At 49.9% G+C, this 20,681-nt stretch overlaps 1 protein-coding gene across 2 annotated transcripts in view; it reads right to left on the reverse strand.

Annotated features, from left to right (window-relative positions):
• The window catches only part of GALNT18 (polypeptide N-acetylgalactosaminyltransferase 18), a 353,532-nt gene that overhangs the window by 137,545 nt on the left and 195,306 nt on the right, over nt 1-20,681 (reverse strand). The window lies entirely within an intron of this gene.

The raw sequence follows: 20,681 nt of genomic DNA on the forward strand, positions 1-20,681 counted from the left end.
GCCCTCCCCAGTATACACAGGAGCCGGGCAGCCCAGACTCTCCTTGGCAGCTTCCGGCCAAGACATGTTGGAAATGGCATTCTTCCTGTCTATTCCTCCAAAAAAAGCCTGCCTGTAGTGGAGAGCTTGGACTTTTTTTTTTTTTTTTTTTTGTCTCAATATCCTTCATCTCTCCCAAGGTCACGTTGCCAAAACCTCTTCACCCATTCTGTCTTTTGCCTTATTCCCTTTTCTTTGTCCCAACTTCCGGTTCCTTTTTCTGCCCCCTCTCCCCGACCCCCCAGATATCTACCCACAGGGAGTGACTCGAATATACTAGAAGTAAAATCCTTGCAAAAGAGGGAATGGTTTCTAGAAATAAACCCTTGCTTAGTTGAATTTCACGGAAGTCACATTTTTTTTTCTTTTTAGTCCCTGCTGAATCAAGCACAGCTCTGGGCTCACACAGGGAAGGAACTCAATCCATTCTAACTGAGACACTGATCGAGAGGACGATCTACCATCCTGGTTTCCTCAGAGGGATCCCAGTTTAGTGTGGGAAATCCTACAGTCCCAGGCACCCTGGGAGTGCTGTTCACCCTTCTCTAGCCAACTTCTTACCCACTCAGCCTGCTACTGCTACCACATCTCACACATTGGCAGTCTTAGGTCAGGTTCTCTGAGAGCTCAGCCTGCGATGGGGGTTCTTGAGGAAATGGCTTAACTGAGGCCGAGCTCTCCTTGTAGGGGAGGAGAGAAGCAGGGCAGGGAAGGGAGCAGGGCAACGATATGAGTTCAGCTGACCTCTAGGCTCAGTCTGCTCCACAGGGAGCGTGAATGGCACCTCAGGCTTATCCCATCTTGGGGCAAGCGGTGGGGTTTGAAACACCCATCTCGATCTGGCATTAGTTCTGGCCCATCCCCGCAGGAGGGGCACAATGTCCCAGGCATTTCTGGGTGAGGCAGCTCTCACCAGAGAGGGCAATTCCACTGAGGAGGGTACAGCTCTGAGCTTCTGGACACCAACACAAATGGCACCTGGGGGACAGATGGACTGGCCTGTGACAGTCCATCCTGGGCGGGGGACCAACAGTGTCCACAACACTAAGGCTCCAGCCTGATATCTGGGATGCTGAGGGAATGCCCTCAATGCCTGCTGCCAGTCAAGCTGTGGCCTCCTTCCCACTTCCCTGACACAGCCCCAGACCTCACAAGTGTGGCTCTACCTCAGTTTTCTGTGTCTCCTTCTCAGCACTGACCTGACACCCTTCTTGGCTAAGGCCTGGCCCCCCTAGAATATACCAGTCTTTCCCAGAGACTGCATCTTGCCCTGATTCTCCCATCCCTGGCTGGATTGTGCTTTAAACCTGCTGAAGCTGTGGGTCTCTGACCCCCCCCTAGCCTGAGTGAGTCTCTATAACCCTAAGTCTGGCAGGTGCTCTGTCTGTCAGAAGGACCCACTAGACAGAGACACAGAGAACATGTGGCCCCAGGTCTTGAGGCACTGAGGGCTCTGCCTGTGGGCTGCAGATGGGACTTCATGGGGCAGGAGAGGTTCTAACCCTGGTTTTTCTTGACCTGGAGGGATAGTCTCACCCTGCTGCAGATGCTCCAGCATGCCTTACAACTTGGCCTGCAGAGATTTGGACAGAGTCAGTACCGTAGCTTTTTGGAAATGCAGTTTTTACAAGTATCTAAAACACGTGCCTCATGAACCTTGGATGCTTCACCCATTTCGTTGGCGCCTCACCCTTTCTCAGTGCCCTTCTCTCCACCACCACACTTAACTCCCAGAACATCTGTCCAAGGGCTTTGCTTAGAGCCACAGAAGGCCGCTCTGCCCCAGCACACGTCAGTCTGAAGTGCTCGGAATTAACGTCCCTTGAGAGCAGCACTGAACCAATGACTGAAGGGAGCTGGTATACAAATATCCCGGCTCCCTCACCTCTCGGGGATGATCGTCCTGAGGCATGTATTTTACCCCCTTTCCCAGGATTTCCCCCTGGGTTTAAGCGCCGCCTGCCTGCAGTGGTGCCTGTCCTGCTAGCATACTCTTACTGCTGCTTCCCTCACCTCGTCTTAACTCCCCACCCTACCCGTATATCTTTCTCAATAAACTACATGCTCTTGAATCCATGTTTCTGGGTCTGTTTCTGGGGGAAGAGCCCCTCCAAGGCAAAGCTGAAGCAGCCAGAGCCAGATCTGCCACACACGGTGCAGGTCCCCTGTAGGGTGTGGCTACATACCTGAGCCCAAAGGTCAGGATCCCTGCGGGAACTCTTTCCACACCAGACCCTTCTGCACTGAGGAGCCCTGGGGAAGGAGGTGGCAAGCCTGGCCAAACGTCTTACCAGAGTGCCGACACCCCATTAGGATTCAGAGGCGCTCTCCGCTTTCTCTAGAGGCCAGCTGATCTCGGGAGGTGATTCTAATCAGGGATTTGATCATCCTAGAGATGATTCCTTGAGCACGCTCATTCTTCCCAGGCTCCCTCAGGCCCCTTAACAACATTAGACTGCAATTTCAAGTTTATATAATTTGGTGCTTAATGCACCTTACTACTAGCCCAGAACAACTGAAGTAACTTGCTGAGATGTCAGCTTCATGTTGGAGCTACTCAGCATGTGAGCAGGGGGTGGGGGAGTCTAGGAAGGAAGACTACACCAGAAGTCCAGGTCCCTGGTCTTCAAAGCCTTGCTGTGTAGACCCAAGTATTCTGCCTTTCTTCAACGAAATGATCAGGGAGCTGCCACCAAGCCAGGCTGCCTGGTCCTGACCCCTCCTTGGGCCTGGGCGTCACCCCTGCTCAGCAGGGCCTATCTGTCCAAACAGCTACTTGACATCTCCTCTTAGACATCTCACAAGCATCTCACATTCATCACATCTAAAACTTCACTCTGGTCTTACTCCCTAAACCTGTTCTTCCCCCAAGCTTGTGCCTCCTGTCTCAGTAAATGGCACGGTCACTCACCCCATTACTCAAGCTGGGAACCCAAGTTTCATCTCCAATTCTTTCCTTTCCCCTACATCCAATCACCAGCAGATCCAAATGTATCTCAAATCCAGCTGCTTCTCCCTCCCGCCAGCCGCCATAGTCCAGACCACCATCATCTCTTGAGTGAAGTATTCCAATAGTCTCCCAAATGACTTCCCTGCTTCTACTTTTACCCATATGGAAACTACTCACTCCAGACCAGCCAGACAGATCCTCCAGAAAGGACGGTCAGACCACACCTCTCCGCATCTAAAATTCCCCAATGTTGCCTACTGTACTGAGAATTCTCTTCCACAGGGTACTATGTGATGAAGCCCCTGCCCGATTCCTCAACATTATCTCAAGCCCCCTTCTTCCTTCCTTGCCACGTTCCAGACACACTGGCCTTCTTCTGACTCTGAGAATATGTCAGGCTCTCTCCCACCTCAGGGCCTTTGCATGTGTTGTTCCCTCTGCCTAGAACACTTTTCCATGGCTCTTCAGGTTGGCTAACTCCTTTTCATTCATTAGTGCTCAGGCCAGAGGCCTCTCTAACATCTCATCTTGGAGCAAAGCCCTTCTACCTTGGATTTATTTCACATCATCCTGTTTATATATTTTATGGCATTTATCACACTGTAATCATTTGATGTGTTTCTCATCTATCTCTCACACCAAACTGTGAGCCTTGTGAGGGCAGGGGCCATGCCAGTCTCATATTCCCAGCAATTAGCACAGTGGCCAACATACTGTAGGTGACTACTTTAGTAGTCTGTTGCTGCGTAACAAACAGCGTGAATTTAGCAGGTTAGGACAACACAAATTTATTATCTCATAGTTTCTGGAGGTTATAAACTCAGGTATGACAAGGCTGGATTCTCCACTCAGGGTGTCATTGGGCTGAAATCAAGATGTCAGCCAGGACTGTAGCTCATACCTGGGACCCAGGGTCCTCTTCTAACTTTACTAATTGTTGGCACAATTCATTTCCTGGAGTTGTAGGAGCAAAGTCCCGGTCTTCCTGCTAGCTGTCAGCTGGGGCCACTCTCGGCAAGCAGAGGCCACCTGCAGTTCCCCGCCTTGTGGCCCCCACCGGCAGTTCACAGCATGGATGTTTGCTTTTTTTTCAGACCTTGACAGCATATGTCTGTGACTCACCTTTCTGCGTCTGACCAGAAGAAACTCTGCTTTTAAAAAGCTCATGTGATTAGGTCAGGCCCAAGTGATTGGGAACCTTTACTACATCAGCAAAGACCCTTCATAGTGGTAGGCAGGTTAATGTTTGAATAACTAGAAGAAGTATATACCGGGGGCCAGGAGTCTTGGGGCTCCATCTTGGAATTCTGCCAACACAGTGATCACTACATATTTGCTGAATGGAAAAAAAAAAATGGACCTCTTTCTGACCATCTATTTGTGTAAGCAGCCTATATGACTGGTCCAGGCCTATGTGACTCCATGTTTAAGATATAAGGCAGGCAGTTAAAAAAAAAAAAAAAAAAGGCAGGGGCACCTGGGTGGCGCAGTCGGTTAAGCGTCCGACTTCAGCCAGGTCACGATCTTGCGGTCCGTGAGTTCGAGCCCCGCGTCAGGCTCTGGGCTGATGGCTCAGAGCCTGGAGCCTGTTTCCGATTCTGTGTCTCCCTCTCTCTCTGCCCCTCCCCCGTTCATGCTCTGTCTCTCTCTGTCCCCAAAAAAATAAATAAACGTTGAAAAAAAAAAAGGCCTAGTGGACAATACAGACAAAGGAAAAGACAGACACATTCAAGCTGGGAAACATGGGTTCAAGCCCCAGCTTTACCACCATCTTGCAGTGAGAAATTTTGGGAACTTGGGTGATTCACTACTGCTTCTGACTCTCAATTCCTTCATCTTTCAAATGGACATAAAATACCTATGCCATGGAATGGAAAAGATTGAATCCATCTATCCATCCATCCATCCACCCATTCATCCATCTACCCACCTACTTATCCATACCTCTTCCTGTCTTTCCCTCTCTGTCTCTCCCTCCTTCCTCCCCTCCCTCTCCCATTGATACACCTGGCATAACATAGGAGCCCCAGTGGAAAGTGGAAGGATAGGACTGGATTTTCCAGCCATGCAACATTGAGGAGTTGCGAACAGGCATATCACCCACCGCTGGGCTGACATATTGTAGGACTGCGGAGTGTGCAGGTCTAGAGGAGAGCAGTTGAGTACCTAAGATTATGGAAACTCACTCCAGAAAGATTAAACAACCTTGAATATTCTTTTCAGAGAAAATACAATCACTTTAGATAATACCTCAGCCTCATGCCTGAGCGGCCCTGGTCAGGAACACTCAGCAAACAACTCTGTTTTCCTTGATTCTCTGCATTAGTTCTCATGTTTAAACCAAATGGAATTTGACAACACAGACAAGCTTGCAGACACACCCCGTCCACTGGACTTAGCTAGAAACCTCCCTCAATGTAGGGGAAAATATTCCTTTCTTCAATGTCTAAGCACCTCAGAGAAGATATGGGGGAGTCAATGTGGCCACTGGGCGGCCTGGCATTAAAATCTGCCTCGCATTGGTGGTATTTTCTGTCACATCAGTTGAGTGTCAACTGGTGACAAGTTAATTCCTTCCCCGTATCTGGGTAGAGAACCCTCTCTCCACCTCCTGATCTCGTCAACAGGATCCTTCCATCAATTCCCCCAAGACCCAGGTCGGAACACTCTGCCAAGTCATATATGCAGGAAGCCTTGCCTTCACCATTAACTCTGCTGGAGATACTCTTTTTAATTTCCATTTGGCTTGGAACCCATGTAAATGCTGAGCCCTGATCTAATTTCTAATTCATTTCTGTCACCCCATCAAATTTACTGGGTGAGAAAGGGTTTAAAGAGTTGGGCTCATGAAGTTCCAATTCACCTTTCTTTCCCCAGATGAGAGAAACATGAGGCCTAGGATTTTTTCCCCCTGGGTCTTATTTGGCTTTGAAACGATGTGGTTATTCACTCCTAGATGGCAGCGACCCCATTTTCAACCACAAGCACCACAAACACACTCTGGGACCACCCCTCAGCATTGTGGGTCACAGTCAGTGCAGGAAATGGGGAGAGAATTAGGCCAGCCAGGGTGAGTCCCGGTGAGCTGTGGTATGTCCAAGTCATAGGCACCTGCAGGCTGAGTCAGCCCATGTGAAGGCCTGAGCTCCTGCTGTCCTCCCCTACCCCTCCCCGACCTCCTGCCCCTGAGAGATGTCCTGCTGAGGGACATGTGGCTGCTCTAAGTGACTCTCAAACTATCTGCCTCCTCTGCAGCTTTCCTGGCCACTGGCCCCTCCCTTCCCTCACTACTGGCCCGGTCCAGGGTGCCTGATGCAAGTTGCAAGGTCTCAAGACTCAGGGATGTCTCAAGGACAGCCTCCAAGTCCACCACCCAGGCACACAAAATCCATACCTCAATTGCCTGACTGTGTGCTTTTTTGAAAGGCCGATCAGCCCAGAAGGGCCTCCCTGAATCAGTGGAACTAAAAGTGCACGCATGGCCTGTGCCTTGTCGAGTTCTCCAACTGCCCACGATGAAGGGAAGCTGCACGGAGGAGTGGCTCATTCAGCCTGAGTGGACTGGCTGCTTTCTGAGATGTGGGAAAGCAGCCAGCATGAGAGGGGGAGGGGACAAGAGGGAGAAGTTTCCACCAAGGCTGTGTGAGATACACAGCTTCTCCAGAGAAGCTTCTACGTCTTACACTGGGAGCCAGCACGACATAGGCTGTGCTTAGAAAGCCCAGGACTGTATCTGGCCTGCCCACGTGGCTCGTTCGGCCCACCAGATGTAAAAGTGTGATCTCCAGCTTGAAACAAGCCGGCCGGTCTTGCAGGCTAGGAAGAGGTGGGGTCCCTTCTGGCTGAGCGGGGACTCCTTCTCTTGTTCACCGCAGACCCGCCAGTCCTCATTGCCTCACCTCTACCTTTCACCTTATCTATCTAGCCTCGGTAGGTAACTGAGTCTAGGACCCCTGAATATCACAAGGTTAAGGGCTCAGGCTCTGCAGCCAGATCCAACTCGGGCCCAAATGCTGTTTCTTCCATTCCTAGCTATGCAACTGGTAACTTTTCTGAGCCTCTGTGTTCTTGTCTGTGAAATGGGCTTGATAATAATAATACCCAGCTCACATGGTTGGTCGTAGGGTTAAATGAAGTAACACATCAAAGATGCTTGGAAAAAGGGAAAGTTCTTGTTAGTATTCACTTAGGCTAAGATTATACCAGCCTGGGGGTGGGTATAAATTAAATGCATGGGAAGACATTTATTCTGATGACAGAAATCCTAAATAGCTGTGTGCTCAGCCACACTCTGTCCAAGGAAGGGGGATGATGCCTTCCCTATGACTTTGCAAACTCGCTATTCCCATCTCTCTGTGCCCATTTTCGTTCAATCATCACATTTATTGTGGGGCACAAGGCACTGGGGGAGGCCTCCTGGGGAAGAGAGAAGAAGGAATCAAAGAAGAAGCCTCCATTCAGGGCTAAGTTACTTCCGAGCCTGCTTCCTCATCTGTAAGATGAAGAGAGATACCAGAAAAATTAAGACAGTGTGTAAAAGTGTGCAGCACAGTGCCTGGAACACAGTAGGTGCCCAATACATGATCGTTCTGACTCCTTCCCTAAAGTCTATTAGAAAGACACAAAAACAGAGGCAAGTTCTGTCTTTTTCTCCACTCTCAAATCCATTATCCAAATCCCATTCAACCTCCAAGGCCCAGCTCAAATGCCAGCTCTTCCAGGAAGTCCTCCCAGAATGACCTTGACCTCTCCCTGGGGCTCCTCAGCACTCTCTCCTGTCACCTGTGGCTGGTGGCACTTACCACCACATTGTGTGTAATGGCTATTTGTTTATGGTATATCATCTGCACTGGGCTGTGAGCTCTCTGGAAACAGAAACTGTTTCGACCCATTGTTGCATCACCGGTGCTGAGTGTGATGCCTGACACATGAGAACACACTCTGTGCATGTTTGCTGGATGAATGAGTGCAGACAGCAAAGCGCTGGAGCAGGGTTGCTCTCTAGCTGTGTGCCACTGGGAAACTCACATACCCTCTCTGGATCTTTTGTCCCTCTAGTAAAGTGAGGGGCTTGCACTACATTTTAGGGTTGCCTGCTTCAAGTTGCCCAATGCCCCACTAGAGAAGCCCATCTAGCAAGGAGAGCAACCCACAAAGTGAGCTAGGTCACCCACCCTGTTCCTAGGTCGGGTGCTGAGTGGAGAACTACCTCCGGCAGGGCGGCAGGGGAAGGAATGGAAGTCACAGTATGGGGACCAGGGACGGGAAAACAAAGGGAGCCACATGTCTCCTTTGCCAGGCCCTGCCCTCTTTGGTTAGACTAAAATCAACGCCCTGCTTCAGCAGCACAGAATGAGTCAAGAGTCAGCCTTGGGGCTGTCTAGTAAACGTAGCCTTCTATTAGTGGTGGTTCGAACGAAACCATCCTGCTCACTGATCTGACAAACCTGGGGTTGTTTTCTATTCCAGAGCTTCCCTCCCTACAATTCTACTTACATCTTGAACTCCCAAGGCATAAGCATCTAAAAACGAGTAGAAATGAGGCATCTCTACACCTCTACATCTCATCTCATCTCTACATCTGTGCCAAAGGGGGGCTGTAGAGTCTGTCTACTTGACTAAAGCTTGTCAGAGGCAAGAGCCACACCTGGTTCACCCCTGCCTCCCCAGCAAAAAGCATGGAACCTGCTTCTCCATTTGTTGAATGAATGCATGTCAATGGCTGCAGAAACTCCAAAGGCAGAAGTCCCTGTGGACCTGAGCAGATACGTGAGGCAGTCCCTGAAAAAAAAAAAAAAAAAAAAAAAGAACTTGTTCCCAATTTAGGGCCCTTAGGTGTAGAGTAGAGCCCTGGTTAAAAAAAAAAAAAAAAAAATCTCTCCCCCCAATCACAATAAGAGCAGATTTCTAGTGATGTGCAGTGTAGGCAGGTCCACACCTGCGTTTTCATCTGCACTGGCTTCTACCGCACACCCCCCCCCCACCCCAATGGTGTCTCCCATAGAACCTTCCACTATCACATCAAACCATAGCAGCACCAGCCTCCTGGGGGCTCTGAAGTACCACACAGGACATATCTGGACCGCAGCTGGGGTGGCCACAAGCTCTAACTCTTGTCCACACGCTCCCTTTTCTTTCCTGGTGTTGCTGGAGGACACCTGGATTGCTGTGTGGTCTGGGGCTGCCTTTCAGAAAATCAGTCTCACTAGGAGGCATTCCGGACTCCAAAGACTTATTATCAGCAGCGGTTTTAAGTGTTTGGGAAAGCAGAGGGATGATCTCAGCTTGGCCGTAATGCCTGCATTCACGGTACCTACACCGTCAGTACCGGTCTGTCTTTACAAGCTGCTGAGCGAGATAGGCTGGACAAGGAGACATCTCCTGTGGGCCGCACTGCGGGCTGGGGTAGTGTGACCCTGGCCTTTCCCAGAGACAGCTGGACTCCCAGCTGCGGCAGCAGGGCCCCTCACCCGGGGGCAGAAGAGACCGCTCCTGATCTCCTCCCATACTCGCTCAGTGCTCCAACTCCAGGAAATTCTCCCTCAACAGATGGTCATACGGCTGACCACTTGAAGAAGGCTTTCCTGTATTTGGTTCCTGCTGGCTCTGTTAATCAAATGCTGGTCATCTTGTCTCGTCTGTAAAGCAAAATGGTCCAAAGTCCCCCTGCTACAGACTGCTTACAGGGAGCTCCTGAGCTAAGGAGGGCATGTTCTTTGCCCTCCTGGGGGCTCTTCTTGGGAGGCAGGGAAATATGTTGGGGAGTTTCTGATTCCCTAAGTCAGCTTCCTTTATCAGCAAAGGGGCCCAGGACGAGTGATGTGCTACCCACACTACTGTGAGACCCAGGTAGACTTGGCAGAGTGGCATGCTGGGACCCTGGCAGAGTGGCTGGTGAGGACAGAGAAGAAGATGGCAACAGGCAGAACTGGAGCTGGAGAAACTGACTGAGCTCTGGGGCTTGTCTAGGAGGCGGTGTCAGCAGGGGCTCGGCACATCCAGGCATCACTAAGGATTCTCAGCCCCCAGGTTAGGGGAAGGCAGGTGGATCAGACTAGTGGAGCAGGGTCCCAGCCAGGGGGTACCAAGAGCAGGGCCAAGCCTCTCAAATAGGAGGGTTGGCCAGGCTAGATGGGAGCCAGAGCCCAGCTCAGGGGGTAAGGGCTCCATCCTAGGAGGGAACGGCAGACTGGTAGAGCACAGAGGCAGAAGGTCCAGTGTAGGACCAACTCAGAGGAAGTTAAGGAAGGCTGGGGTGTGGAGGGCAGCAGGTGCGGGGGACACCCCCAGGCTGCAGCAGCTCTGTTACGGCCATGCCGTCCACCATGGGAAGAAGACACTGCTGTTATTCTCCGCAGAGTCAGCGCTGGCTGGGCTATTAGCACATGGCCCTTTGATGTGCATCACAGAAAAGTATTCCCCCTCAGACTCCCAGTTTGAAAAGGCATTTCTGACACAGACTCATATCAGGATGCATGGCTTAGTGAACGGAGATCATGGGCTAGATTTAAACCCCCCACTTGCCCCTTGTCTGGGTGCCCTGGTCAAGGGCATAGCCCGCAAAACCACATGTGGTGGCTCTACAAGGATCATTCAGAAACAGACACAACTGAAATGGCCAGAAATATTTACCCGATTCCTTTCCACCACCATGGCCACTGGCCGAAGCACGTCCCAGTCCTAGGATCAGGGCTTGAGTCGGGCAGGGAGGGGTGGGCATTCACTACCCAGAGCAGCCAGGAGCTCACAAGTCATACGATTTCCGTGGGAGAGGGCTGGACAATGCCTGAGCACAGGAATCCGTATAGTCTGGCCAAGAGTAAGCCTCAGTCTGGGGGCGAACAGTGTGGCAGGCAGAGCAGCCCAGGCAGCACGGGGTAAATGTGAGAGCCTCCAGGACCTCTGCAGAATTCAGTATGAGGCTGCCTCCATCTTGAGGTTCCTGGGTGCCTGCTCCCAGTCTTATGGGTGGGCTATTCTAGTCACACCAGTCAGAGGCATGAGGGTGGTGGTGACAAGAAGCCTTCAGCTGAGTGGGCCGACAGCCCATGTGCCTGGCTGTATAAACACCTTTAAGCTGCTTGAGCCTTGGTTGTAATTAGATTAGCTATATGGGATTCTTTAAGCTCCATAAAGCACAATACTGTCAGACCATTCTTTTCCTCTGCTTTTTTTTATTTTTGCAATTATTCCAGCTGCATGCAAAGCTGTTGGTATTTTTACAGCTTGGAATGAGTATCTCTTGTGTAGGACAGCATCTTTGAAACATTAAACAATGATTAGGCAGCCTCTGGGCCAAGGGATGATGGGGTCTCCGCAGGGGGTGGAGGGGGACCCGGCAGCTGGTGGCAAGCAATCTGGGAGTTCTGATTCTACTTCGTCACTACTCTGTGATTTTCTTACCACCGATTAAAAATAACAGTGACTCACAGTTGTGCAATGACTTGTCACTCATCACGATCGTGAAGGTGGCTCCAGGTAGTGGTGGAAGTGGCTCAGCCACTATCTGTGGGTCTTGCCACTCCCCCCTCCCCCGCCACTGCTCACAGAAGCCCAGTGTGATGGACCGAATCTGCACACCCCCCAGATCCATACGGTCAAGTCCTAATCCCCAACATTATAGTATTTGGAGGTGGGGCCTTTGCGAGGTAATCAGGGTTAGATAAGGTCATGAGTGTAGAGCCGCATGATGGGATTAGTGCCCCCTTATAAGAAAAGACGCCAGGACTTGCATTCTGTCCACACACAGGCAGCAGGGAAAGGCCATGTGAGGACAAGCCAGAAGGCAGCCATCTATAAGCCAGGAAGCAGGCTTTCCTCAGACACTGAATCTGCCAGCACCTTGATCTTGAACTTCCAGCCTCCAGAACATGGGAAACAAATGTCGCCCAGTCTATGGTATTTTGGTACAAAACACGGTACATGGTGTAAAAGCCACCCAAATGGAGTAAGACACCAGGTGCACCCGTGCGTGCACACATTGCTCACACACGTTCACACCGCATCAGCGCACGTTCACCGGGTCACAGCCACTCACTCACACACGTGCGCACATAGACACGCCAGGTTCTCTCCGTTTCAAATGAAATAGGAAGCTGCCCCTCTCACGAGATGACCTGAGCACGGCTCTTCAGTTTCCTCTCAGTCCCGACACAAGCCTAGCCGCCTCCATGAAACACGTCTCCTTCCTACTGAACCCGGGCAAAGCTCCAGCTGAGGAGACAGCCACTCCCTTCTCTTAAGTTCCTTCTTCGCCTCTTTTGCTGGCCCTGTTGCCCAATGCCATTCTCTCTCCAGAGAATGAGGCCAAAATTCCATTAATTCTTTTGGAGTCTGAGATCCACAGTGCATGAGAGGCAGCCTGTTTAATGGTCGAGGGAGTCAGCTCAGAAGCCAGACAGCCTGGGTTCAAATCCTATGTCTGTGTGACTTTGGATAAGTTCCTTAGCTCCTCTGTGCCTATTTCCTTATTATATAGAATGATATCGTAATGGTTCTTACCATTATCATACAGCACTGATTAATTTATAAAAAAAAATCCTTAGAAAAGGCTCTGGCACATGTTAAGTGCTCACTGTGCTGGTGCTGCCTGATTCGGACTTCATCTACCCAGAAGCACTGGGAGTCACTCTGGTCAGAGGCCCAGGCCTGGAGAAGTGAGGGTCAAAGCCCAGTCCTGGGCAGAGGCAGCCCACTGAGCGGTGGTCTAGCCGGGGGCATGGAACACAGCCTGAGGAACCACTCATGTCCACATCTGCCAGCTGCCCTTCACTGAGGTAGATCCAGGACCTGTACCTGGGAGGGGTCTGGGGGAGGCTAATCCATGCGAGACTCTGGGACACAGGTCTACCATTTTATTTAGCATGGGGGCTAGGGGGTCATCCTGGATTTGATCTACCCTCCGCAAGAAGTAATGGGGTGGGCTGCTGTCAGGGGAAAATCAGACATGAAGGAACCTATGTCTACATAGCTGAGCACAAGACCAGCTCCTGGTGCCAGTTCTCATGCTGTTCCCGCCCCACATGGGGGCCTTACCTCCATGATGGTCTTTCTCTCCAAGAGTGGACTCATAGGCTCCCTTCTGATTAGGAGGCTGTCCAAAGCTTATTTCTAAATTAAATAGTCTCACTCCTCCAAAAAATAAAAGAAAAGCCCCCGGCCTCCTAGCAGTGTGACAAGTAGAGAGACATGGGTTCCAGGACCAGGGGATCTGGGTTTGAATCTCCATCTAACCATGGCTTGGCTATGACCTTGGGCCGTGGTCACTTTATTTTCATCTGAGACTTAGCTTCCTCCTCTACGGAAACAGAGATGGTAACCACACCTACTTCCCTAAGGGATTGTGAATGTCCTTTTGTAACCAGTTTTATTGAGTGACTACTATGTGCTGAGCACTGGGCTAGTTGGTGGGACACTGAGATGAGTGGCACCCTGTCTAACACTGGTCACCCTGGCTAACCTGTGCTAAATTTCTCACTCTAATTTCGTGAGTAAATAGCCAGTAAAAATAGTATGTGAGGGAGGCAGTCAGAGCCTGTGTGAGTGCTAAGGTGAACTTCCTGATCCAGCTGGCAGGCAGAGTGCAGAGTGATGGAGGGCTTTCTGGAAGCGCTACCACCTGAACGGTCCCTGAAGCTTGATTTGGGTGAAGGGGGTGGGCTGTGGGAGGACAGTCATTCTCAGAAGAGGGCTAAGCAGGGCAAATGGCCCGGAGCACCATAACGAAACCAAACCTGCCTGGCCTTGGCTGGGCTTCCACAGTCATATAGAGTGCAGACAGCAGGAAGACTGAACACCGGGGCCACGTGGGGACACAGCATGGGGTGGAGGAGAGAGCCCTCATGAGAGTCAGAGGACCCGAGGTCCTACCTCAGCTCTGTCACCCACATACTATAGGGCCCTGGCAAGTCTCTGTCCTACACAGGTCCTCAGTTTCCTCCCAAGAGCCAGGTGGGGTTTGCCTGGTCTTCTGTCTGTCTCTCCAACAGCATGGTGGGGGAGGGACAGCCCCATTTACCCTGTCTGTGGAGGCTGCCTGGTTCTATGACTCATCCTGCCAACATTTGTTGAAGATTTCGAGCAAACGTGACCAGTGAGAAGGCTGCATCCATGAGCGAAAGGTATGCATCACCCAGGAGAGAGACCATCCAGCTTCAAGGGTGTGAGGTTCTGGCAACTGGCCATTCTGTTGTTGGAGGGCAGAAGAGGACACACATCAGGCTGGGTGAGGTTGGCCAAGTCACTGCCAACCAAGAGCAGACTGAGACCTCCAGGGAATGGTATTCCTTTTTTTTTTTTTAATATTTATTTTGAGAGAGAGAGAGAGAGAGAGAGAGAGAGAGAGCACGCCAGCATGAATGGGGAAGGGGCAGAGAGAGACAGAGACACAGAATCTGAAGCTGGCTGGCTCCCGGCTCCGAGCTGTCAGCACACAGCCCAATGCAGGGCTCAAACCCACAAACCATGAGATCATGACCTGAGCTGAAGTCGGATGTTTAGCTGACTGAGCCACCCCGGCACCTCAGGGAATGGTATTCTTAAAAGAATATTTGATATTGCCATTGCTTTGATATGCTTTTAGTCACAACAGTCAGATTCATTTTAAAATTTCAAATAGCATGAAAAGAAGGGTGTATGATTTTTAAGTTTATCAAAAAGAGGACACGAGTTAAAAAAGGAAATACATAAAGTGCAGAAAAGGAAATGGTTTTGGAAGTGGACGTGGCTGGATTGTGGAATATGGTGACTCTGGGACAGCCGGTGAGGGGACCTGAAAAGGCTCATGTTCATTGAGCACCTGTCCTGTGCCAGGCACTGGAATACCTGTGTCACATGAATGAGCTCACAATGGGGGAGAGGCAAATGCTTAGCTGTGTGCTAAAGTACTAGCACAAAGTAGTGGCCATCAAAAACCTGTTGGGGGAATGAATGAATGAATGAATGAGTGAATGAAGTGAACGAACAAACAGGTGAATGCCAAGAATCAAAGGCAGGGATGATTCTATCAGTTGCAAATGCTGGTGCTTCCCTCCCTCTGGAGGTCCATAAAGGTTAAATCATTCAGTCCCAGATAAAGACATTGGCCTATTGGGATTCACTGAGAGCATGGTAATTAAAACCAGGAGGCTCACAGCCGTGTTCCCACCATTTCTTGAGATAACAGGATGAGGAGCCAGGGAGGGGAGACATTGTCTCAGAGCTACAGGGCAGGTAGGGCATGGCCTACCCTGGCAGGAATGCCTGCAGACATTGGGTAACATTGAAGGGAGGAGGCTTGGGGTCAGCCATCTGACTCTGTGCATAGGACCTGAGTTCAGGCCAGGCTGGGGGTAACAGCAAGAGAAGCTCTGCATCCTGCCCGCCATTCACGTCATCTCCCTGGGATGCAGCAGGGAGGTCCCAAAGGCCCCACCGGGGGAAGAAACACTCCACCCAGCAGTGCCTGCTGCCTGAGGCTTGCTCTGGGGGAGCTTAAATGCCTGTCGTCCCAAGGTCCTCAGCTGCAGTACAGATGAGGGACAACAGTTAGAACAGTGATTCCCAGAGAATGTCCCACTGCATGAGAATGCTCTAGAAAGTTTACTAAAATGCAGATTCCAAGCCTTGCCCCAGACCTACAGAATCAAAATTCACTGATTCATTCAATCACTATTTAGTACATCCCTACAAGTACCAGGCACTATTCTGGGCACTGGAGACAGAGCAATGAACGAACCCCAAGTCCCTGTCTTCATGGAACTTACAGACGGGTGGAGTGAGAACATACAAATAAATAAAGGAAGGTAACCAAGTGAGTACAGTATAACAGATGTAGTAACAGGTGCTGTGGAAGAAAAGAAGCGAGGAAGGGATGAGGAGTGACAGGGGTAAGGGCTGCCACTTTAACCAGGGTGCTATTTTAAAGATTTGAGCAAAGGCCTAAAGAGGCAAAAGAAGAAGCTGTGGGGCAGTAAAGGCCTTCCAAGTGAAGGGAGCTGCAAGTGCAAATGTCCTGAGGCAAGAATGCGCCTGGCACGAATCTCTGTATTTTTCATCAAGCTCAAATGCTCAAGTCTGAGACCACATTAGTAGAATGACCACATCCTACACAGGAGCTGCCCCCTGAAAGAGTGGAGCTTGTTTGGGATATTGCTAAGGAGGCAGAAAAACAGGGACTCAGACTCTCATACAAGGACCATCTGCAGAGCCTCCAGCCCTTGGCTTCTGAGGGAGAGAGCTAAAGATCTAGAGAGGCTTGGATGAAGAAGGCGGTCATTGACGGCCCCTTTCCTGTGTTTGTGGAAACACAAGCCTGACCCCAAACAAAAATGCCTTCAGACTCTCAACTATAGAGAACAAACTGAGGGTTGCTGGAGGGGAGGTGGGGGGTGGGGGGATGGGCTAGATGGGTGATGGGCATTAAGGAGGGCACTTGTTGGGATGAGCCCTGGGTGATATATGTAAGCGATGAATCACTAAATTCTACTCTTGAAACCAATTTTTAAAAAAAGGCAAAAGAAATGCCTGTGGAGGAGGGGTTTGGGGGACACAAGGTACCAGCACACACACAACGTGTGACACTGCCTGGGGAGATGTCCCGAAGGCTCTATACTCCCGCTTCATTTAGAGTTGCAAACACAGATGCCCCTTCCATCATGCCTTATCGCATTCAAGCCTCTGAACAACCCCTGAGGTAGGAATTCCACGTCCCAGTTTTACAGGTAAGAAAAATAGGGTTCACAGAGGTCAAGAGCACGTGGCCAGGAAGAAGCTAGAAAGAGCTGGAACTGAAAAGCTGGCTGAAGGCCCATTTCTGCGTTCTTCCCACCAGAGCATACTGTTTCAGGAGGGAGAGAAAAGCAAGAGTTGCCTTTAAGTAGTGGTTACACATCAGCTGTTATTATTACTGTTGTTGAAGTTGTTGTTATTGTCATTTAGACTCACCCTGGGGGCACCCTTCACACCTTGCAGCTTACATGGCCCTTTCACTGCCATTACCTCACTGTCACTCACTTCCATTGTCATTATCCTTGGTGACTATGGGGCAGGCAGGGCAGGGCCTGAAATCCCCACAGGGCACATAAAACCAAGGCAAGGACCCATGGCCAGGAAGTGGCAGACCTGAGACCAGAAACAGGAGTCCTATTAGGTTTCATATCCTTTTATTTATTTGCAGGACTCTCTGATGTCAGGGGCTAGATTCCCGTCATGCCCTTGGCCCAGGCTGGGTGCCCCATAAACATCTATGGAACTGTACTGACTTGGCCTGACATGAAATAAACATCTTGCTCTGTGCTGAGCGAGATGATGCCCAAGAGAAGCAGGCCCCAAATGGAGCCTGAGCAGGAGGATATCGTCCTAGCCACCTTCCCCCAAGTCGGGCTGGTCTGGTCTGAAGGGTCCTTAAGCCCTTTGCTAAGCATGATGGCTCACCTCTTTCAAGGGCCACAGTCTCCAGGGTTTTTTCTGCCCTTCTTGACAGCTCAGCTCAGACTGGTCTTGAGGAGACCCATTCCGGATCGCCTCCCTGCCCCATTCCACACAGGGCAACCCCAGCTGCCACCAGTCCCCTTCCCAACATGCTCCCCACCCACCCAAGGTCTTGCAAGCTATAGGATACTGGGACTGAGCACTATTACTCTGCCAGCCTCCTGGAACCCCTTCTTGTACCCCTCATTGCCTCCAGCTATCTCCCTATTCACCCATCTGCTTCTCCTGAGTGGTACAGAGATGGGCCCTTTCTTCCCAGAGGCAGCCCTCACTTCTGTGCCCGGGATCCCCTCCTCTCCTCCCCCTTCAGAGGCCTTGTTCCACACCTTGGCCTCAAAGACCACAGGCAACCCCCCCTCCCCAGACCAATGGAATTACCAGAGCCAAGAGATGGCCACCCAGATTGTGTAAAAGCTCCCCGAGCAATTCTAATGTGGAGTCAGGGTCTTGAGAACAACCTGCCTTTCAAAAAAAGAAATACAATACAATACAATACAATACAATACAATACAATACAATACCATACAATACAGTGCAATACAACTGAATAACATAAACCAGACTATAATAGAAAATATCACCGTGCTTCACACATTAGAAGGCTAACTATTGTTTCTTAAAAGTTTTGTTTCAATAGCGTGTGCTATTGTATGAGTGTGAGTACGTGTGTCATCCTGGGTCATGATGTGCACGTATTTCTTACTATAGATTATGGTAAAAATTTGTGTAAGTGTGTGTAAGTGTGTGTGAGTGAGAAACATTGCTCCAGAATCATTAGAATCTGATTCTCTCTTGCAGCCAAAATCCCTGACAGAGAAAAGCTACCTCCCTGTCTGCTCTTCATCTTTAAATGGCTTCCATAGCCCCCATCCCCAATACTTTCCTAAAGCTTCCTGCTGCACCTTCCAAATACGGAGGCTTCTTCCCAGACTCTGCGTCCTCCCACCTGTCTGTGGGTTCATTCAAATAAATGACTCTCACTTCTGGAATTCTCTCTGTCCAAGGAATCCGTCATCCTCCAGATTTCTCCTGCCCTTTCCCGTTCCGTCTCTCACCAGCTAACCCTCTTCCTCCTGACTCTTTAATGTCTCACGCTCAGTATTCTCTCAAGCTTCTATTTTTATTCTTCCCTCTTTTCTTTGCCACCATCTCCTCCCAGGCAGTGGCTTCAATTATTCCGTGCATAAGACTCCAAATTCACGTTCCCACGGTTCCCTCTCTGGAGCTCCAGCTGTGTAGTTGGCGAGCTATGTGGCAGTCTCCTGGGAATGCGGGGGCGGGGTGGGTAGGGGTAAACACTGATGGCCTTCAATTTGGTCATTCGCTTGACTGTGTCAGGCAGGTGAAGCAAACGGGGACGATTATTATTCCCATTTTACAAAGGAAGAAATGAAGATTCTGAGACGTCATGGTCACTCATCCAATGGTGGAGAGGACCCTACAGCCCATGTCTCGAGACTTCAGAGTTCTTTCCCTTCACATCATGGACTGGAACTCATGTGTACAAGAGCAAAGCTACATCTTACTCATTAAACCAGAGGTTCTCAACCAGAGCTATGCAACACAGCCATTAAGAATGCTTTTTACTTTTTTATTTTTATTTTAAATGTTTATTTACTTAGAGCGTGTGTGCACATAGCAGGGGAGGGGCAGAGAGAGAGACAGAGAGAGAATCCCAAGCAGGCTCTGCTCTGTCAGCACAAAGCCAGACTCGGGGCTTGAACTCATGAACTATACCATGATCTGAACTGAACCCAAGAATCAGATGCTTAACTGAGTCCCCCAGGCATCCCAAGAATGCTTTTTAAAACAGAGATGGCCAGATTCCACCTCAAACTTACTGAATTAGAATCTTCTGAGAGAGATGTTTCTTTTAGCCTTTATATTTTGAAGTAATTACAGATAACACAGGAAAGTACACAGAAATGTACAAGGAGGTTCCACACACCTTCACCCGGCCTCCCGCAACGTTAACATCTTACACAACTACAGTCCAATATCACACTGTGATATGATGTTGCCCCCATCCGCGGAGCTTTTCAGATCTCTCCAGTAAGATGTGTACCCATTTGGGCGTGGGTATGTAGTTCTGTGCAATTTTGTCACATGTAGCTTTGGGTAACTACCACCACAGTCACGATTCTTAACTTTCCCATCAGCATAATACTCCCTAGAGCTCAGGGTTTGAAAGCTTCCATCCTTGAAGAACCCCACCGCTCCTCCTCTTCCCTCTCCTGGGAAGGCACCATCATCCTCAGAGCCACCCTGGCTTGAAACTGAGCCATACTTCACTAGCCCTCCTTTGGTTCATCTGCCCATAGCCTATTAGTCAAGAGATCCGGAAGATGCTTCCTTCATAATATCTCTCTGGCCAGTATCTTGCCTTTGATCCTCATACCCACCTCTATAGCACAACAGAGCCTCAGGATGCCTCGTGACTGGGGGATGTCCTCACCCTTGAAAGGATGGCTCATTCATCCCTTACCTTCTCACATGTAAGAGGAGAGGGGCCAGCAGGCCTGGGTGCGGCAAGGTAGGGTGCACGGGTGGGCTAGTCAAGCTGTTCTCCACTTGCTCAGGCATCCGTTCCATGGACACAGGCCAGATAATAGCAAGTAGGCGTGAGAAGCAGAGGCCGGGCCCCTTCCTGTCTCCTGCATTAACAATCACCTTTAAAACTATGCTGCCTGTTTGCTACCACTCTCTGATGTCTTTTCCTCCCTTTACAACCACGGAACAATTAGAGTCAAGTGATCCATAAGCACTGCCCTTCAGAAAGCTCTAAAATCCGCTTCACAGCGCTGCTCTACACTTCTTTCTACATGGTGATAAAATGAAAAAGAAAATTTGCTTATTGAGATTAAATATATTTCAATTATCTGATATGTTTCAGCTTTAATTGATAACAAAACACAAATTGCCCATCTGAATTTCTCATTATAGCAACGATTCACTGGAAAATTTACTACCTGACACCAGAGAAAGCACTAAAGATAACACAGGCTCAGTGACTCTCTGATCCCGTGCCCTAGCAGTCTAGTATTTAGTATCGTGCATTATCCAAAGCACGTCCATATTAATCATCCTATCAAGAGCACTGGTTTTAAAACCATCTCAGTACCTGGTCTCTAAGTTTGGAAAATGTTATGGGGTGGTTGGTATATGTAGGTATCAGAGGCCCCAGAAAGTGCCCCAAGGGAAAGAGGTAGCTGGTAGCATGGCT

The sequence above is a fragment of the Lynx canadensis genome, chromosome D1 (genome assembly GCF_007474595.2).
Source record: "Lynx canadensis isolate LIC74 chromosome D1, mLynCan4.pri.v2, whole genome shotgun sequence".
NCBI classification, from domain to species: domain Eukaryota; kingdom Metazoa; phylum Chordata; class Mammalia; order Carnivora; family Felidae; genus Lynx; species Lynx canadensis.